This window comes from Amblyraja radiata, chromosome 27, assembly GCF_010909765.2.
Source record: "Amblyraja radiata isolate CabotCenter1 chromosome 27, sAmbRad1.1.pri, whole genome shotgun sequence".
NCBI lineage: Eukaryota > Metazoa > Chordata > Chondrichthyes > Rajiformes > Rajidae > Amblyraja > Amblyraja radiata.
In genome coordinates this window covers 28,579,588-28,595,212 of record NC_045982.1, presented here as the reverse complement: position 1 = coordinate 28,595,212, position 15,625 = coordinate 28,579,588, and positions in this window count along the sequence as shown.

Here is a 15,625-nt window from a genome sequence, read left to right as displayed (position 1 = left end):
CAGACTCTAGCTGCACATTAAGTGTGACATTGTTACAAAGCAGACACAACACAAAACTCCCCTGTACAATTGGCGTTATGAAACAGGCACCTCGCATTTTCGACATACGTGATTTACAAGTGTTTAGAATAATGCACTAATCTAATAATTACCAACGTTTAGTTTAGGTGCTTCTATTTCTGCAGTAACGTGTTCAAATATATGCCCGGGCAGTGTGGTCCTGTGAGGTACCTGGTATATGTTTGATTTACGTGATTTTTAAATTCTGCACTGCTTTTCAAGCGTGTAACCTCCAGGTAACACGCGTGGTGTCTGTATGACACACACTAAGTCATACATAGACTAGCACGTAAAGGAAATGCCGCTGAACACCTAACGCAAAACCAAGTCCAAGATTAGTGGTACACAAAAAAGCTGGAGAAACTCAGCGGGTGCAGCAGCATCTATGGAGCGAAGGAAATAGGCAACGTTTCGGCCCGAAACTTTGCCTATTTCCTTCGCTCCATAGATGCTGCTGCACCCGCTGAGTTTCTCCAGCTTTTTTGTGTACCTTCGATTTTCCAGCATCTGCAGTTCCTTCTTAAACACCAAGATTAGTGGTAACGTGGCAACCAGGCCAATCTCAGAATGTCCTCTGCGATCTAGCAACACTGTCAAACAGATGTGAGTCTTCAATTATACTTCATTGTCACATGTGCCCAGGTACAATGCACAAAGTACCACGTTTATCTGGAGCCGACAAAGTTAGAAAAGTATTGATTCGAGTCCCGATGGCCCCTCTATGTTCACGGAGACCCACCTCCATCTTTGTTCTCAGTGACCCCTGCCGGGTTTCCCATTAGTTTAGTGCCAACCCACCCACCCCCTGGACTGACTGGCTCTCCGCCTCTCCACTGCCAGTCCTCGGCCCACCGTCTCTCCCTCTCGTACAGTTCCGTCTCTCCCAGGGGTCTTGAAAGTGCGGGAGGTTAGACCCTCTTCCTCCGACCGGCCCTTTGTCCAACGTCGTCCAGTGTCGCCGGCCCTCTCCTCGTGCCGGTTCCAGGTCTTCGCAGAGGGCGAGCGGGTGAGGAGCCTCGGATCCACTCCAGGTGGGTCCGCGATTCCACGGCTGGCTGCCCGTCCGGGTTTTGGCAAAAGGGCCTGTCCCACTTTCCCGACCTAATTCACGGCCTCTGCCGAGTTTGCCCTTGACTCATACTCGCAGCATGGTCGTCACGAGGTTGTAGGAGGTCGTAGGTATGTCGTGATGCTAGCCGTGGGTACTCGTGGCATCAAGTAGGTCGGGGCGTTTTTTCTAGCATGATGAAAAATGTCCACGAGTGAAAAATGTCGTGAATTAGGTTGTGAAAGTGAGACAGGTCCTTAACACCACACAGAGTAAACCCAGCAATTGCCATTGGCAACTAGAGAATTGCTGAGTCCAGCTATCTAGCCACAGGTAATAAGATGCACATTAGTCGTCCCTTTTGTAAAGAGGCTATTAAAGCCAAAGGATGCAGGGTCACCTTCAAATTAAGCAGTGCTGAGATATGGAAAAACAAGGGAGAAAAAAATTGAGACACATTGTTAGCAGAAATAGAAAAAGACAAGCTAGTGGAAGTCGGAGACGGATCAAATTCACTCAGGTGCTGCAGACACATTCAAATCAAAAGGATATTTTTAAACATTAGGTTTCCATCTGTAAGCAAGGTCATAATGTCAGCTGAAACGACCAGGACAGGTTATTTAGTTTAGAGATACAGTGCGGAAACAGGCCTTTCAGCCCACCGAGTCCACACCGACCAGCGATCCCCGCACATTGACATTACCCTACACTAGGGACAATTTTTTCAATTTTTCTATCTGAGAAATACACTTAAAGAACCTTTAAAGACTGTTAATAACAGTTAACAGAGGTTCAGTTCACTGCAATGGGAAAATAATGGGAGATTATTTGCAATGGGTAGGGAAAATATATGGAGATGATTTTTCAAGCACAGGTCTGTGACCTGCAGTAATATTTAACATTCTGAAAAAAAACACAAAGTGCTAGAGGAACTGAAGAATTCTGAAGAAGAGTCCTGACCCGAAACGTCGCCTTTCCATGTCTTCCAAAGATGCTGTCTGACCCACTGAGTTGCACCAGCACTTTGTGTGTGTTTTGGTAAACCAGCATCTGCAGTTCCTTATGTCCTCATATTTAACAGTCTGTTTGATTGGGCTAATGGTAAGGATTTGGTGAAATAAAGAAAGCATTTATTATGGAAAAAAACTCTGGAGAGTCTGTGTTCTTCGATCTGGCAACAATGGATAACTAGCTTGTCACAGAATAATACAGAAAAGAAATAGGCCCTTCCAACCTCTCCGTACACGCCGACCCGCAAGGTTGCAGGTAGTTGCCGGAGGTTGCAGGTAGTGGAAGGTCTTACCTGCAACCTCCGGCAACCACCTTCAACTAGCATCGCAACCAGCTTCGACTACAAAATTACCGATTTTTAAAACGGCAACCTATTTTTAGACGCGGCCGGTTTTGAATTTTTTGAAATAATCGCCGGAACATAGAAGGGGAAACCACTTTCGACCATTAGGGAGACTGACAAAAACCTCCGGGAACTGCACGGAAACCTTGGGTGGGGTGCAAAGTCTCCAGAGGTTTCCGTTCAGGTTTCCTAAGTGGGACAGGGGCATTACATCCTCAACTCTCCATTATCCTAATTCTGACAGATAATGCATTCTTCCCACTCCCTTGGCACTTTGGCAGACATGATAGAGATGATTCAAGCCCTCTCTCTGCAACTCTCTCTCTAAGCCTCCCCATATATTTACCTTCCCTTTAAGATTTAAAACCCACCTCCTAGGCTATTCAAGTCCTTGCTTCAGTGAATATTTGTAGATTTACACGGATGTGCCTGATTTGTGGTTTTGCTTTGAGTTTCGTTTAGTTTATTTTAGAGATACAGTGAGGAATTAGGCCCTTCGGCCCACCGAGTCTGCGCCGACCAATGATCACCCATTCACTAGGGACAATTTTACAGAAGCCAATTAACCTACAAACCCGCACGTCTTTGGAATGTGGGAGGAAACCGGAGCACCCGGAGAAAACCCACGCGGTCACGGGGAGAACGTACAAACTCTATACAGACAGCACCTATGGATTGATACCGGGTCTCTGGCACTGTAAGGCAGCAACACCACCGCTGTGCTCACATGCTGCCCTTGAAGATTTAGATTTATAGTTAATGTTTTTAATAATTCTGAAATAATTAGGATGAAATGGAAGACAAACAATAGATAGTTCAAGCTGATTTTTAATATTCATTGCATTTTTCCGTATGCTTTAAAACTTGGCTTGTATTTCACAAAGACTCTGCTAAAAACATATCGTACAAAAATCAAAATTCAGAAATATAATATTCTAGTTACTGACTACTCCTTGGAGAGATCAATGCATTAAAATCCATCTGGCATGGATTTATACAATCCCAATATTTCATCTTTGAGCTGTAAGTATCAGTTGTGCATTTAGGTTTCTGTGTAACATTTGCACCGTGCTTTAGACTTGAAAGAGCGGGAGGGGAGGATGTAATTTCATGCTTGCTGCTATTAAACATGGGGCTTTGGAATTTTAATGATCGCCATCACCAGCAGCAGCTCAGTAATTACTGATCAAGCAATCAATGTATCTCCGGAAAGCCTCAGGACTCAACAGGATTCATTCCTAATAAGAAATGGACTGCTTGGAGCTTTGCATCAGCATGTAGCAGGATGAAGCATGTACCGTATTGACGGTATGGATTTCCACTTGGGGAATAGCCGATCATATTTACCAAAGTGAATTTGCAGTCAGCTTCTCAGCCTCCTGAACAAGGATCCAACAGTAATTATTAATACCATTTATTTTTTATTGCCTCAAAGGTTTTCATTATCATATTAATTAGTTACACTGGTAAAGTGGCAGTTATCAAGCAAGGAAGACATTTTAAGCACTGTGGTTGCAATCTACAATGCCAATAAAGTGGGAGAGTCTAGGACCAGAGGTCATAGCCTCAGAATTAAAGGACATTCTTTTCGGAAGGAGATGAGGAGTTACGTTAGTCAGAGGGTGGTGAATCTGTGGAATTCTTTACCACATAAGGCTGTGGAGGCCAACAATGGATATTTTAAAGGTAGATATAATTAGATTCTTGATTAGTATGGGTGTCAGGGGTTATGGGGAGAAGGCAGGAGAATGGGGTTAAGAGGAAAAGATAGATCAGTCATGATTGAATGGCAGAGTAGACTTGATGGGCCAAATGGCCTAATTCTGCTCATAACACTTGTAAACATATGAAAGAACAAAATCTTTACAATGAAGCAGCGTCCTTCATAACCTTGCGATGGTGACTGGAGCGAGTAAAGTATTTGTGAAGGGTCGTCATGATGCAGGAAACCTTGCAGCCAATTCTCACGCAGCAAGGTTGAGAAGCAGCGGCACTATGGACCAGATAATCAGTTGATGGATAAACCTTGGCCAGGAAACTGACAGAAACCCCCCAGCCTAGGAATTAGATTGTAGAGCGCCGTGTTTCTGCGCCCATCAAAAATAAAATGTGAGGAGAACTCAGGTTATTCCAACGTGAGTCACAAAGCTGATAATCCATGCTCCTGAATCGATTAGAAGCTATTATTTGGTTGAACAACCCTACAGGAAAAGTTGGAGCAACTCATATGGAGACGCGTTCCACTTGCTGCAAGGAGTCTACCCTGGCATTTCCCGCGCATTGTAGCTATGATTTGATTTGATTTGATTTGATTCAATTTATTGTCATTGCACTTTTCAGTGCAACAAAATGGTTTAGCCTGCAGTCATAACATAGAATAAATAACAAACACTCAACACAGTTTGAGTCCCAAAGTCATTGTCTCTTCCCTCCTTGTTCTCCCTCTGCGCTGAGGCAATCCAAGCCTCCGATGTTGTGACCCCGCCGGGTGATGGTAGGTAAGCCCCGCGGCTGAATCCGTGCTCCGCAAGCGGGCCGGTTCAAACTCCGTGGCCCGGGACGGTCGAAGCTGCCGCCCTCCAGTCCAGCGGACGCAGCTGTAGTTGCGGGAGCTCCGGAAAACAGAACTCGAGCTCCCGATGATGTCGTCCACTGGCCCGCGGCAGAGCCTCCGGGGCTCCAAAGTCGAGTCGGAAGTTGGGTCGCCCCGCAACCACAGCCCCGATGCTTCATTCAATGGTTCAATGGTTCAATGGTTATTTTATTGTCACATACACCTAGGTGTAGTGAAATGCTTCTTGCCATGCAGCACATAAAGAAAGAATACAGACATAACAGTAATAAAGACATTTAAACATAAAGAACATCCCCCCACAATGGTTCCCATTATGAGGGAAGGCACAGATTCCAGTCCCCATCCCCATGTCCACCCATAGTTGGGCCTATTGAGGCCTCCACAGTTGCCTCTACAGAGGCCCGATGTTCCAGGCCGTTCTCACCGGGTGATGTTGCTCCGGCATCGGGAGAGTCCTCTCAGCGGCTTGGGAACCCTGGAACGGCCGCTTCCGTACTGGAGGCCGCGGCTTCCGAAGCCAACAAGGCCGCGCCGGTTGGAGCTCCACAACTGGTGATCTCATCTAGAGATCCCAGGCTCCCGGTGTAAAGTTCGGCGCCGCCGCCCGCAGCTGGTCGTTCCACAGACCCGCAGCTCCGCGATGTTTTTTCGCCGGTCCAGCTCACCGCAGCTCCAGCGCGGCGACCCGGGCAAGGCATCGCCCGCTCCGCGATAGCGCTCCAGCGCTGTGCCGCCGCCGAAGCCGAGGTTCTGGGCGGTCCGCGACAGGAAACGCCGCTCCAGGCCCGCTGGTAGGCCGCGAGGACGGGTCGAAGCTGCAGCCCGGAGAAAAGCTGCCTCTCCGACCAGGTAGGGACCCTGAAAGGTAGTTTCCCCCTTCCCCCCCCCCCACCCCCCACATAAAAAAGTCTAGACCTCCAAACAAAACACTTTAACTAACTAAAAATAAAAATAAAACGGTGAAAAGACAGACAACTGCTGGCTGGGCAGCCGTGCACTAGGTTCATCAGTCATTAACTGAAAAGAACTTTGAAATAACTTCTGTAAATCTCTCTATTTTGTGTAATTCTAGTTTAGTTTAGTTTAGTTTAGTTTAGTTTAGTGAAACAGCGTGGAAATTGACCCTTCGGACCACCGAGTCCGCGCCAGTCAGCAATCACCAGTGCACTATTTTTACAGAAGCCAATTATGCTACAAACCTGCACGTCTTTGGAATGCAGAAGGAAACCAGAGCATCCATGAAACACACGGCTGAGCATTTGTAGAGGGTCAAGTGAAATCTTTCAAAATGTTTTCCCAATTACCAAATAACCATAACTTTAATTGGAGAACAGATATATGAGGAAACTCTCTGCTTTGGTATGAATGAGAGTCAGGGTAACCTGCAAACAGCAAGGGTCACTTGAAGGGTCTTTGTTCCGAAACATTATTTGTCCCTCTATTAATTGATGCTGCCCAAGCTGCTGAGTTTTACCTACATTGTCTGTTTTTATTTCAGATATCCAGCATCTACAGTTTTGATGTTCATTAATCTACACCGAGGCATTGGAGGAATATTTCACTAATGATGGAGAAGGGTGATATAGATGTGGTGAAGGTAGTTAGAAGACAGTGAGCTGTGTTTTCCTCAGTTCATTCCTTCAGTTACTGAGTGAAGTTGTAGAGTGTCAAACATCATTGATTCATGACAATATAATATCTCAAGCATGAACATGCCCAATAACTGTGTCCACACGGCAACAAGTAAAGCAAATGTGTGTTAATGTCAATCCCAGCTCCAAGCACCAACAATCGGGTAGAGCTGGTCGAGCTGCTGCCTCAAAGCGCTAGAGACCCAGGTTCGATTCTGACCTCGGGTGCTGTCTGTGTGGAGTTTGTTCATTCTCTCGGTGACCAGATGGGATTCCTTTGGGTGCTCCGGTTTCCTCCCACATCCCAAAGATGTGATGGTTTGTAGGTTAATTGGCCGCCGTAAATTGCTCTACGTGTGAATGGGTGATCGATGGTCAGTATGGACCCGGTGGGCCGAAGGGCCTGTTTTGATGGTGAAGGCGGATACGATGGTGGCTTTTAAATAGGGACATGGATATGTAGGGAATGGAGGGATATAGATCACATGCAGGCAGAGGGGATTAGTTCAACTTGACATGTTTGGCACGGACATTGTGGGCCAAAGGTCCTGTACCTGTGCTGTGCGGTTCTATGTTCAGTGTTCTCTGGAAGGAGAGAGCGATAGAAACAAGTCTTGAGATAAAGAATAAAGAGTACATGAAGAAACTCAGGCTGAAGCAGATTGTAGAGTTAATGGGATTGACCTACTAGATGAATAAGGTGATGCATGATATGAGCAATAGGTGTAAGCGCAGGTGTACCTGGCCACAGGTACTGCTTCATCATTCAACAAGTTTTTGTCGAAGCTCTTACCTCTGCAATGTCCTTGCACTAACTGCATATCCATGATATAATAAAGAGCACTCAAACATTGATGACGGAAGGGAATTGGATACATATCTGAAAAGGAATATTTTGCAGGGCTGTTGGGAAGACCCAGGGAAATGAAAGTAGTTTGGAAGCACATAAGAGTCAACACAATGATAGACACAAAAACCTGGAGTAACTCATCGGGTCAGACAGCATCGCTGGAGAAAAATAAAAGGTGACGTTTTGGGTCGAGACCCTTCTTCAGACTGAGATTAATAGAGAAATATAATATTATGAGAGGCATTGATAAGGAAGAATCTTTATCCAAAAGTAGAAATCTCAAAACCCAGACTGACTTAGTCTGAAGAAGGGTCTTGACCCAAAACATCACCTATTTCTTTTAGATGCTGTCTGACCCGTTGAGTTACTCCAACTTTTTGTGTCTATCTTCAGTTTAAACCAGCATCTGCAGTTCCTCCCTACACATCTGCAGTTCCTCCCTACACATCTGCAGTTCCTTCCGACACAAACACAATGAGGTTGGTTTCTTCCTGCATCGTTTGACTTTGGTTTTTAGAACAGAGAGAGAGAGAGAGAGAGAGAGAGAGAGAGAGAGAGAGAGAGAGAGAGACGAAGTAAGACTTTTTGGAAAGGATACAAGCAATGGGCTTGTAATAACCAGAAATGGATGTGTTGGGATTTGAGTAGATTGAATGCTGAGAGTGTAGAACAATAAAGCCTGAATGACAAACGACGTTGCACATCATCCCAACTGCTGTGGACTGTCGAAGCAGACCCCGCACTGTGTGAATGGAAATGGGGAGCTTTGATGGAGGCTGTGACGTGACCTTTGAAGTTCAACAGAGCTTCCGTGGCAGCAGGAAGATTGATGAAGTCAAACACAAAGGTGAGGTGAACATTGGTGTATTGATTTTAACATGGAGCATGCTGTACAGGAACAGGTCCTTCCGTCCAAAATGCTTGCGCCAAACATGATTTCAACTAATCGCATCTGCCTGCACGTGATCCACATCCCTCCATTCTCTGCATATCCATGTGCAAATCTGGAAGCCTCATAAATGCCACTATCGTATCTGCCTCCACCACCACCACTAGCAATGCGTTGCAGGCACTCAATACCCTGTGTGTTAAAAATTTGCCCTGCACATCTCACCCAAACCTTGCCCCTCTCACCTTAAAGCTATGCCCTCTAGGTTTTGAGATTTCTACTTTGGGAAAACCATTCTACCCTATCTATGCCTCTCATAATATTGTCTTTTTCTATCAAGTCTCCCCTGAACCACCGGTGTTCCAGAGAAACCCATCCATGTTTGTCCAACCATTCCTTGTGGTTAATACCACCCAATCGAGGCAGCATTCGGGTAAACTAAAGGCGCTGTCCCACTGCGGGGACCTAATTGGCGAGTTTAGAAGAGTTTAGGCGAGATTGAAAAATTGTCATGTAGAAGACCTCCTTCGACCTCCTTCACCTATGTTGAAGACTAGCTTTGGGAAAATTGGACACCGAATAGTGGAGAGTGAAGACAACCTCCTTCGATCTCCTTTGACCTTCCTTCGACTATGTTGAAGACTATTTAAGACTACCTTCGATTACCTTCGACTACCCTCGATTACCTATGAATAACATGCTGACCTACTGCGACCCACATCGACTAAACCTACGAGTAAAATAAGTATCGATTTTTTCCATGGCGATCTTTTTCTACTCGTGGGCATTTTTCAACATGTTGAAAAATATGCCGCGACCTAGCCGAGGCCTCGAGTACGCGGGGACTACTCTCGAGCATGAAGGAGAGTTACAAAGACCTCCCAGGACCTCGTGTCGACCATGCTGCGAGTATGAGTCGAGGGCAAACTCGCCAGAACTCGTGGATTAGGTCGCCGCAGTGGGACAGGCCTTTTAGGCTATAGTTTCTTCTAATTAGGATCCATTTTTCATCAGGCAGCACGAGGATGGTTGAGCAGGGAAGGATTAAGTGATTTGATGAATTTGCTTGTTATCAATATAGATGAAACGTGGCCTCATTACCGGGAGGCAATATGTTGTATGTTTACCAGAAGGAAATCAGAGGTAGACTCCTCTGGGATGGCACAGTGCCACAGCAGTAGAGTTACTGCCTTACAGCGGGTTCGATCAAGACTAAAGGTGCTGTCTGTATGGAGTTTGCACGTTCTCCCCGTGACCGCGTGGGTTTTCCGATTTCCTTCCCACACTCCAAAGACTCGCAGGTTTGGTAGTTAATTGGCTACGGTAAAATTATAAAATTGTCCTTAGTGTGTAGGATAGTGCTAGTCGGCGTGGACTCGGTGGACTGTCGGGCCTGTTTCTGCGCTGAATGTCTAAAGTCTAAAGTCTTGATGTACAGTTGAGTAAAATATATTGAAAGAGAACCCATTAAGGAAGACCTGAAACGTCACCTATTCCTTTTCTCCAAAGATGCTACCTGTTGAGTTACACCAGCATTTTGTGTCCATTTTCGGTATAAACCAGCATCTGCAGTTCCTTCCAACCCATTAAATTAGATATTCTACACCAGAAATCCATGGCACTTTAGCACATTAGTAGCTATCCTTTTTGCTTTAATTAACTCAAATTCATCTAACACCAACATAATTCTATCTTCCAATACCCTTTGCATTAAAAATGAGAATCAAAATATACCTTCAAGCTTAAATAGATAATGACCTTTGTTCCACCTTTCCAATACAACCATAATAATACACAGAAACATAGAAAAATAGGTGCAGGGGTAGGCCTTCGAGCCAGTACCACCATTCAATATTATCATCTAATATCAGTACCCTGTTCCTGCTTTTTCCCCATATTGCTTGATTCCCTTAACCCTAAGAGCAAAATCTAACTATCTCTTGAAAATAATTAGCCTACCTGCCTGAAACTAGCTTTAATCATTCTATGATTAACTAGTCACTCTCTAATTGTATGCAAATTACACAGACTTGGCAAGAGCAAAATATTAGCAGACTGACCTTTCACTTTGACCAAGACTGATGCAATGATGTATGAGCGGTTTACTCATCCTGGCCAATTTCCTGCTTTCCTGCTTTCATTGTCACCTTTGGTTCTTTTACCAGTCACTGTAAATCTACGAATGACTTAATAAACCAACATACATCCTCGTGCTTGTAAGGAAAAATGAAAACTGTGTAGGAAGAAACTGGAGATGCTGGTTTACACCAAAGATAGACACAAAATGCAGGAGTGACTCCGCGGAAAAAGGGAAACATTGATGTTTCAGGTCGAGATCCTTCTCCAGACTGCAAATGGGCTGCAGCAGAGCTACCCCTACATGACAATGTATTTGCAAGAATCATTTATTTCTCCTATTGTTGAGTTGCACAGCCTTAATTTTTCATGAGTTTAACACAGAATGACTATGTAATATATCTAATATTTTTGGGAACTTGTTTCGGTTTTACCATGCATCCATTCAACCATTTCTTCCCAATGCCTCCCCTCCTCCCCACTCCAAACACCTTCTGCCCTTCCACCCCATCCTAGTCTAACCCCCACCTATTCAAAGATTCAAAGATCATCAAGATTGCAACAAGGTCAGGCGGCTGACAAGGTAGCTAACGGGGAGGGAGGGAGAGAGGGGGGGAGAGAGGGGGGGAGAGAGGGGGGGAGAGAGGGGGGGAGAGAGGGGGGGAGAGAGGGGGGAGAGAGGGGGGAAGAGAGGGGGGGAGAGAGAGAGAGAGAGATGTCAGTAGGAACATTGTGGGCTGAAGGGCCTGTTCCTGTGCTGTACTGTTCTATACCGTTGAGCTGGTGGCCTCCAACTGGAATCGACCTTGGGGCTCCTGTGACAGAGCCTGTGGACTCACCATCACAGAGCTGGCTGACTTCGGAGGCTGTGGTGGCCCTGTGGCCCGCAATCCGACTTCGGAGATTTGGAGGCTTCGGCCACGAGCCCTGTGGATGGTAACATTGGGAGCTCACAGATCCCTGGTTGGTGACCGATTTTCGGGAGCTCTCGCAACAGCAGCTTCGTCCGCCCCGAATTGCGGAGCTTGAATCGTCCCGTTCACGGAGCTCAAAATCGGGCGCGAGACTTACCATCACCCGGCCGGGGCTTCAACATCGAGAGCCTCGATCACCTTAATGCAGCGGGAGAACAAGCAAGGAAGAGATAAGACTTTTTGCATTCCATCACAGTGAGGAGGTGCCTGGAGATTCACTGTGACGGATGTTTGTGTTAAATTGTGTTCGTTGTGTGTTTTGTTGCTTTTTTTTGTCATTACTGCATGGTACGAAATTTCATTCAAACTTGTTTGAATGCCAATAAAGGAAATTCAATTCAATTGAATTCAATCTTCTGTGTTCTATAACAGATAAAGGGGGATAGCTGTGTCTTTAAGATATTGTAAACTCTTAATTCCATTAAAGGTATTTTCATCACAAAGTAAGACTTTTTTTGTCAATACTTAAAACCATCAGTTCGGACTAGCAGTGGTAATTCAGGCACTAGCTCACTGTGAAGGTGAGTGTGCGAGGGAGATGCCGATCACACCACTTCTCAAAATGATTCCCCTTTCCTGCAATCTAAAGGATAAATCCTGACTTCAGCATATAAAATAACAGGTGATGTCACTCGCAGGAAAACCTTACACCCAGGATCCGTTCCAACGTCAGATAGATTGTGGGTTAGATGCAAGCTGAAGCTCTGTGATCCTGGACAGGTTATACTGATATAAATGCATGTATGATAAACTAATGTTCGATCTAAACTTGACTCCAGCAGGAAGAAGAAAGAAAACCTGCCTGAAAATCAAATCTTGCATTCATGCATTTGTGCGTCCTCTCATTCAATTTTAATGAAAAGTAAAAGGTAAAGGACATTTTGGACAATTTTAGAATTTTAAAGGGCCTGTCCCACTAAGATGACTTTTTAGGTGAGTGCAGGAGATTCTGCGCTCGCCTCATGATCTCCACATGGTCGCCACATGTTCGCTGGTGGTCTCAGGTCAGTCTCCTTCATGGTCGCGAGGAGTTCCCGCATTCTGGGAACTAGTCGCGGCCTCAGTATGATCGCCGCCAAATATGTTGAAAATTTTTCTGTGACCAAAAATTGGTCACCATGGAGAAAATCGATAATCCTGTAGTTGTAGGTTCAGCTGTAGTGGAGTGGCCATGTAGCTATGGGTAGTCGAGGTAGTCGTAGGTAGTTTTAGTTTATCGCCTTTGCTGACCGGGCATTTTCATTGGCTCATTGGGGGGAAAAAACATAAGCACGAGTTTTCAGAACCAAGGAAAACCGACCGGTAATGTTAAATGCCCGCCGAACTTCACAGCTGTGTATCTCTGGTTTATTGAAAGTTGTCTGGCTTCTTAAAAGTGTCACCACTCCTTCTCCCCCCTTCTCCCACCCCCACACCCCCCCCCCCCTTCCCTCTTTTAAAGGACTTACCGTACCCAGTGCTAGCCGTCTTAACCTTCCTGTTCACCACGGTGTGTGTCTGTATCACCTTGGCTTTGCACCACGTGTGAATTTCACACAGCGCTCCCCCGCTTTCCCTGCTCCTGCCTTTGCGATGCGTTTGTGTGTGTGTGTTCCACTCTGAGAGTCACCGTTCCAGTTCCTGTTTTTTTAGGCGAATGCCACGAACTTGACAGTCGCCGGCAGTCCGCTGAAAAATCGCCTAAGTGGGACAGGCCCTTACGACTACTGGTCTCCATGTCTCTGGCACAGTGATGCAGAGGAGGTGGTGGATCAAGGATCCCCACCAGCCCACCCATTCCCTCTCCTTGTTGCTACCATCGGGCAAGAGCTACAGAAACCCAAATTCCCACACCACCAGGTTCAGGAATAGCTACTGTCCCTCAACCACCAGCCTTGAGCTGACCTGCACATCCCTAATCCTACCGTGACAACGTAACACAATGGACCATCTCTTGTATGACCGTCGACTTGTTTGCTAAAGGTAGCAATGTTACAAAATTTTGAGATTTAAAAAATCAAGTCTGTAATTTATCCCAGCAGATAAAGCATAAAAAGAAGTTTAATTTGACACCTAATTCACTTTCATATCTCATGTATTTAAAAAGTTATGGCCATTTTCATACTCGGAAATTAGCATCTTGTTCCCTATTGATTTTCTATGGACGTAACAAAAAAGCTGTGATCGTGGACAGTCAAAAGCCCATAACTTTCTTAAAAATTAAGAGAACTGAATGAAATTTTCAGTTATCATAGATTGAACCATTCTGAAACAAATATAAAATAATCTTACTTGGATGACCTGAAATTAAAGCATATAATTAGTTAGTTACCCAAGTGTAGCTAATTTCAAACTTCAATTACTAGATCTAAACATCTATCCATTTCTTAATAAATGATTAACATTTTTAAATAGCCTAAGTGTGCAAATAATATTCATAAATAATTCACAATAAAACATGATTTTAAAATCTCATTTACATTAATTTATAGGCCAAATGGAAGGAATTTAGTGTTCAATTGCTGTAAATTAAAGTCCATTTTAAATCAGCTTTCTAGTGGGACCCTGTGAACGCGCTGGTTTAGAACGTTCACATTGCGCTAGATTTGTGCCCCCAAATGCCCAGAAAAATACTGCGGGATATAATGGGGCCAAAATGAGCTACTCGCAATATTAAACTTTGTATAAAGGGATCTTAAGAAGCCCTTTTTAATGTAAAAATAAGCAGCATACCTTCTATTATTTGCTCTATGAGACCCTGACGGCTGTCGGTGGTCGCGGGTTTAGAGATTGATTTTTAAACTACTATAACTATTATCCAAGGCCTTTAAAACTAATAATAGCTTTTGCGACGGGGTCTTCCAGCGATTTTTCGTTATAATAATTAACAAGGCTGAACATCTTCGATTTGAACAGCCTAGAGAAAATCGCGTTTTAAACCCGCCCCCCTCTAAACGGCGCCAAAATCGCGCACACCCGTAGCGACAGATTTTCAGCGACGCTTCAGGTAGGCTTTGCAACATACCTACTAAAGGTATTTTGCACTATGTCTGGGTTTTGCAAGATTTAAGACCGCATGGATGAACTCCAAAAATTGTTCATCCCAGTCTGGCAAAAAAATAAAACAGGGAAGGTGGTTCAACCGTGGCTAATGAGGGAAATCAAGGATAGTGTTAAATCCGAGGAATTGGCCAGAGGAAGCAGCAAACTTGAGGACTGGGAGAAATTAACAGAGGACAAAGAGGTTAATTAAGAGGGGGAAAAAAGAGCATGAAAGAAACTCTTGCAGGGAATATAAAAACTGACTGTAAACGCTTCTTTAGATATGTGATAAGGAAAAGATTAGTGAAAGCACTCTCTCCAGAGGTGCTGCCTGTCCCGCTGAGTTACTCCAACATTTTGTGCAGTTCTTTCCTACACATTTTGATCACCTGTCCACGCTAGTTCTATGTCCCCTACAATCAGAGTCAGGTAATTTATAATGGGAAACAAGGAAATGGCAGAACAGTTAAAGGAGTACTTTGGTTCTGTCTTCACTGAGGAAGACCTAAACAATCTCCAAGAAATACTAGGGAACCCCAGATCTAGTGAGAGGGAGAAACTGAAGGGAATCCACATCAGTCAGGAAATTGTGTTAGGTGAACTGTTGGGACTGAAGGCAGACAAATCCCCAGGACCTGGTGGTCTGCATCCCACAGTACTCAAGGAGGTGGCCCTAGAAATTGTGGATGCACTGGTGATCATTTTCCAATGTGCTCTCGACTCTGGATCAGTTCCTGTGGACTGGAGGGTAGCCAATGTAACCCCACTTTTTAACAAAAGGAGGGAGAGAGAAAACATGGAATTATAGACCAGTTAGCCTAACATCAGTAATGGGGAAGATGCTTGAGTCGATTATTAAAGATGTTATAGCAGCGCATTTGGAAAGCAGTGACATGGATTTATGAAGGGGAAATCATGCTTGACTTATCTTCTGGAATTTTTTGAGGATGTAACAAGTAGAATGAATAAGGAAGAACCAGTGGATGTGGTGTATCTGGACTTTCAAAAAGCCTTTGACAAGGTCCCACACAAGAGATTAGTGTGCAAAATTAGAGCACATGGTATAGGGGGTAGGGTATTGACATGGATAGAGAACTGGTTGGCAGACAGGAAGCAAAGCGTAGGAATTAGCGGGTCCTTTTCAGAT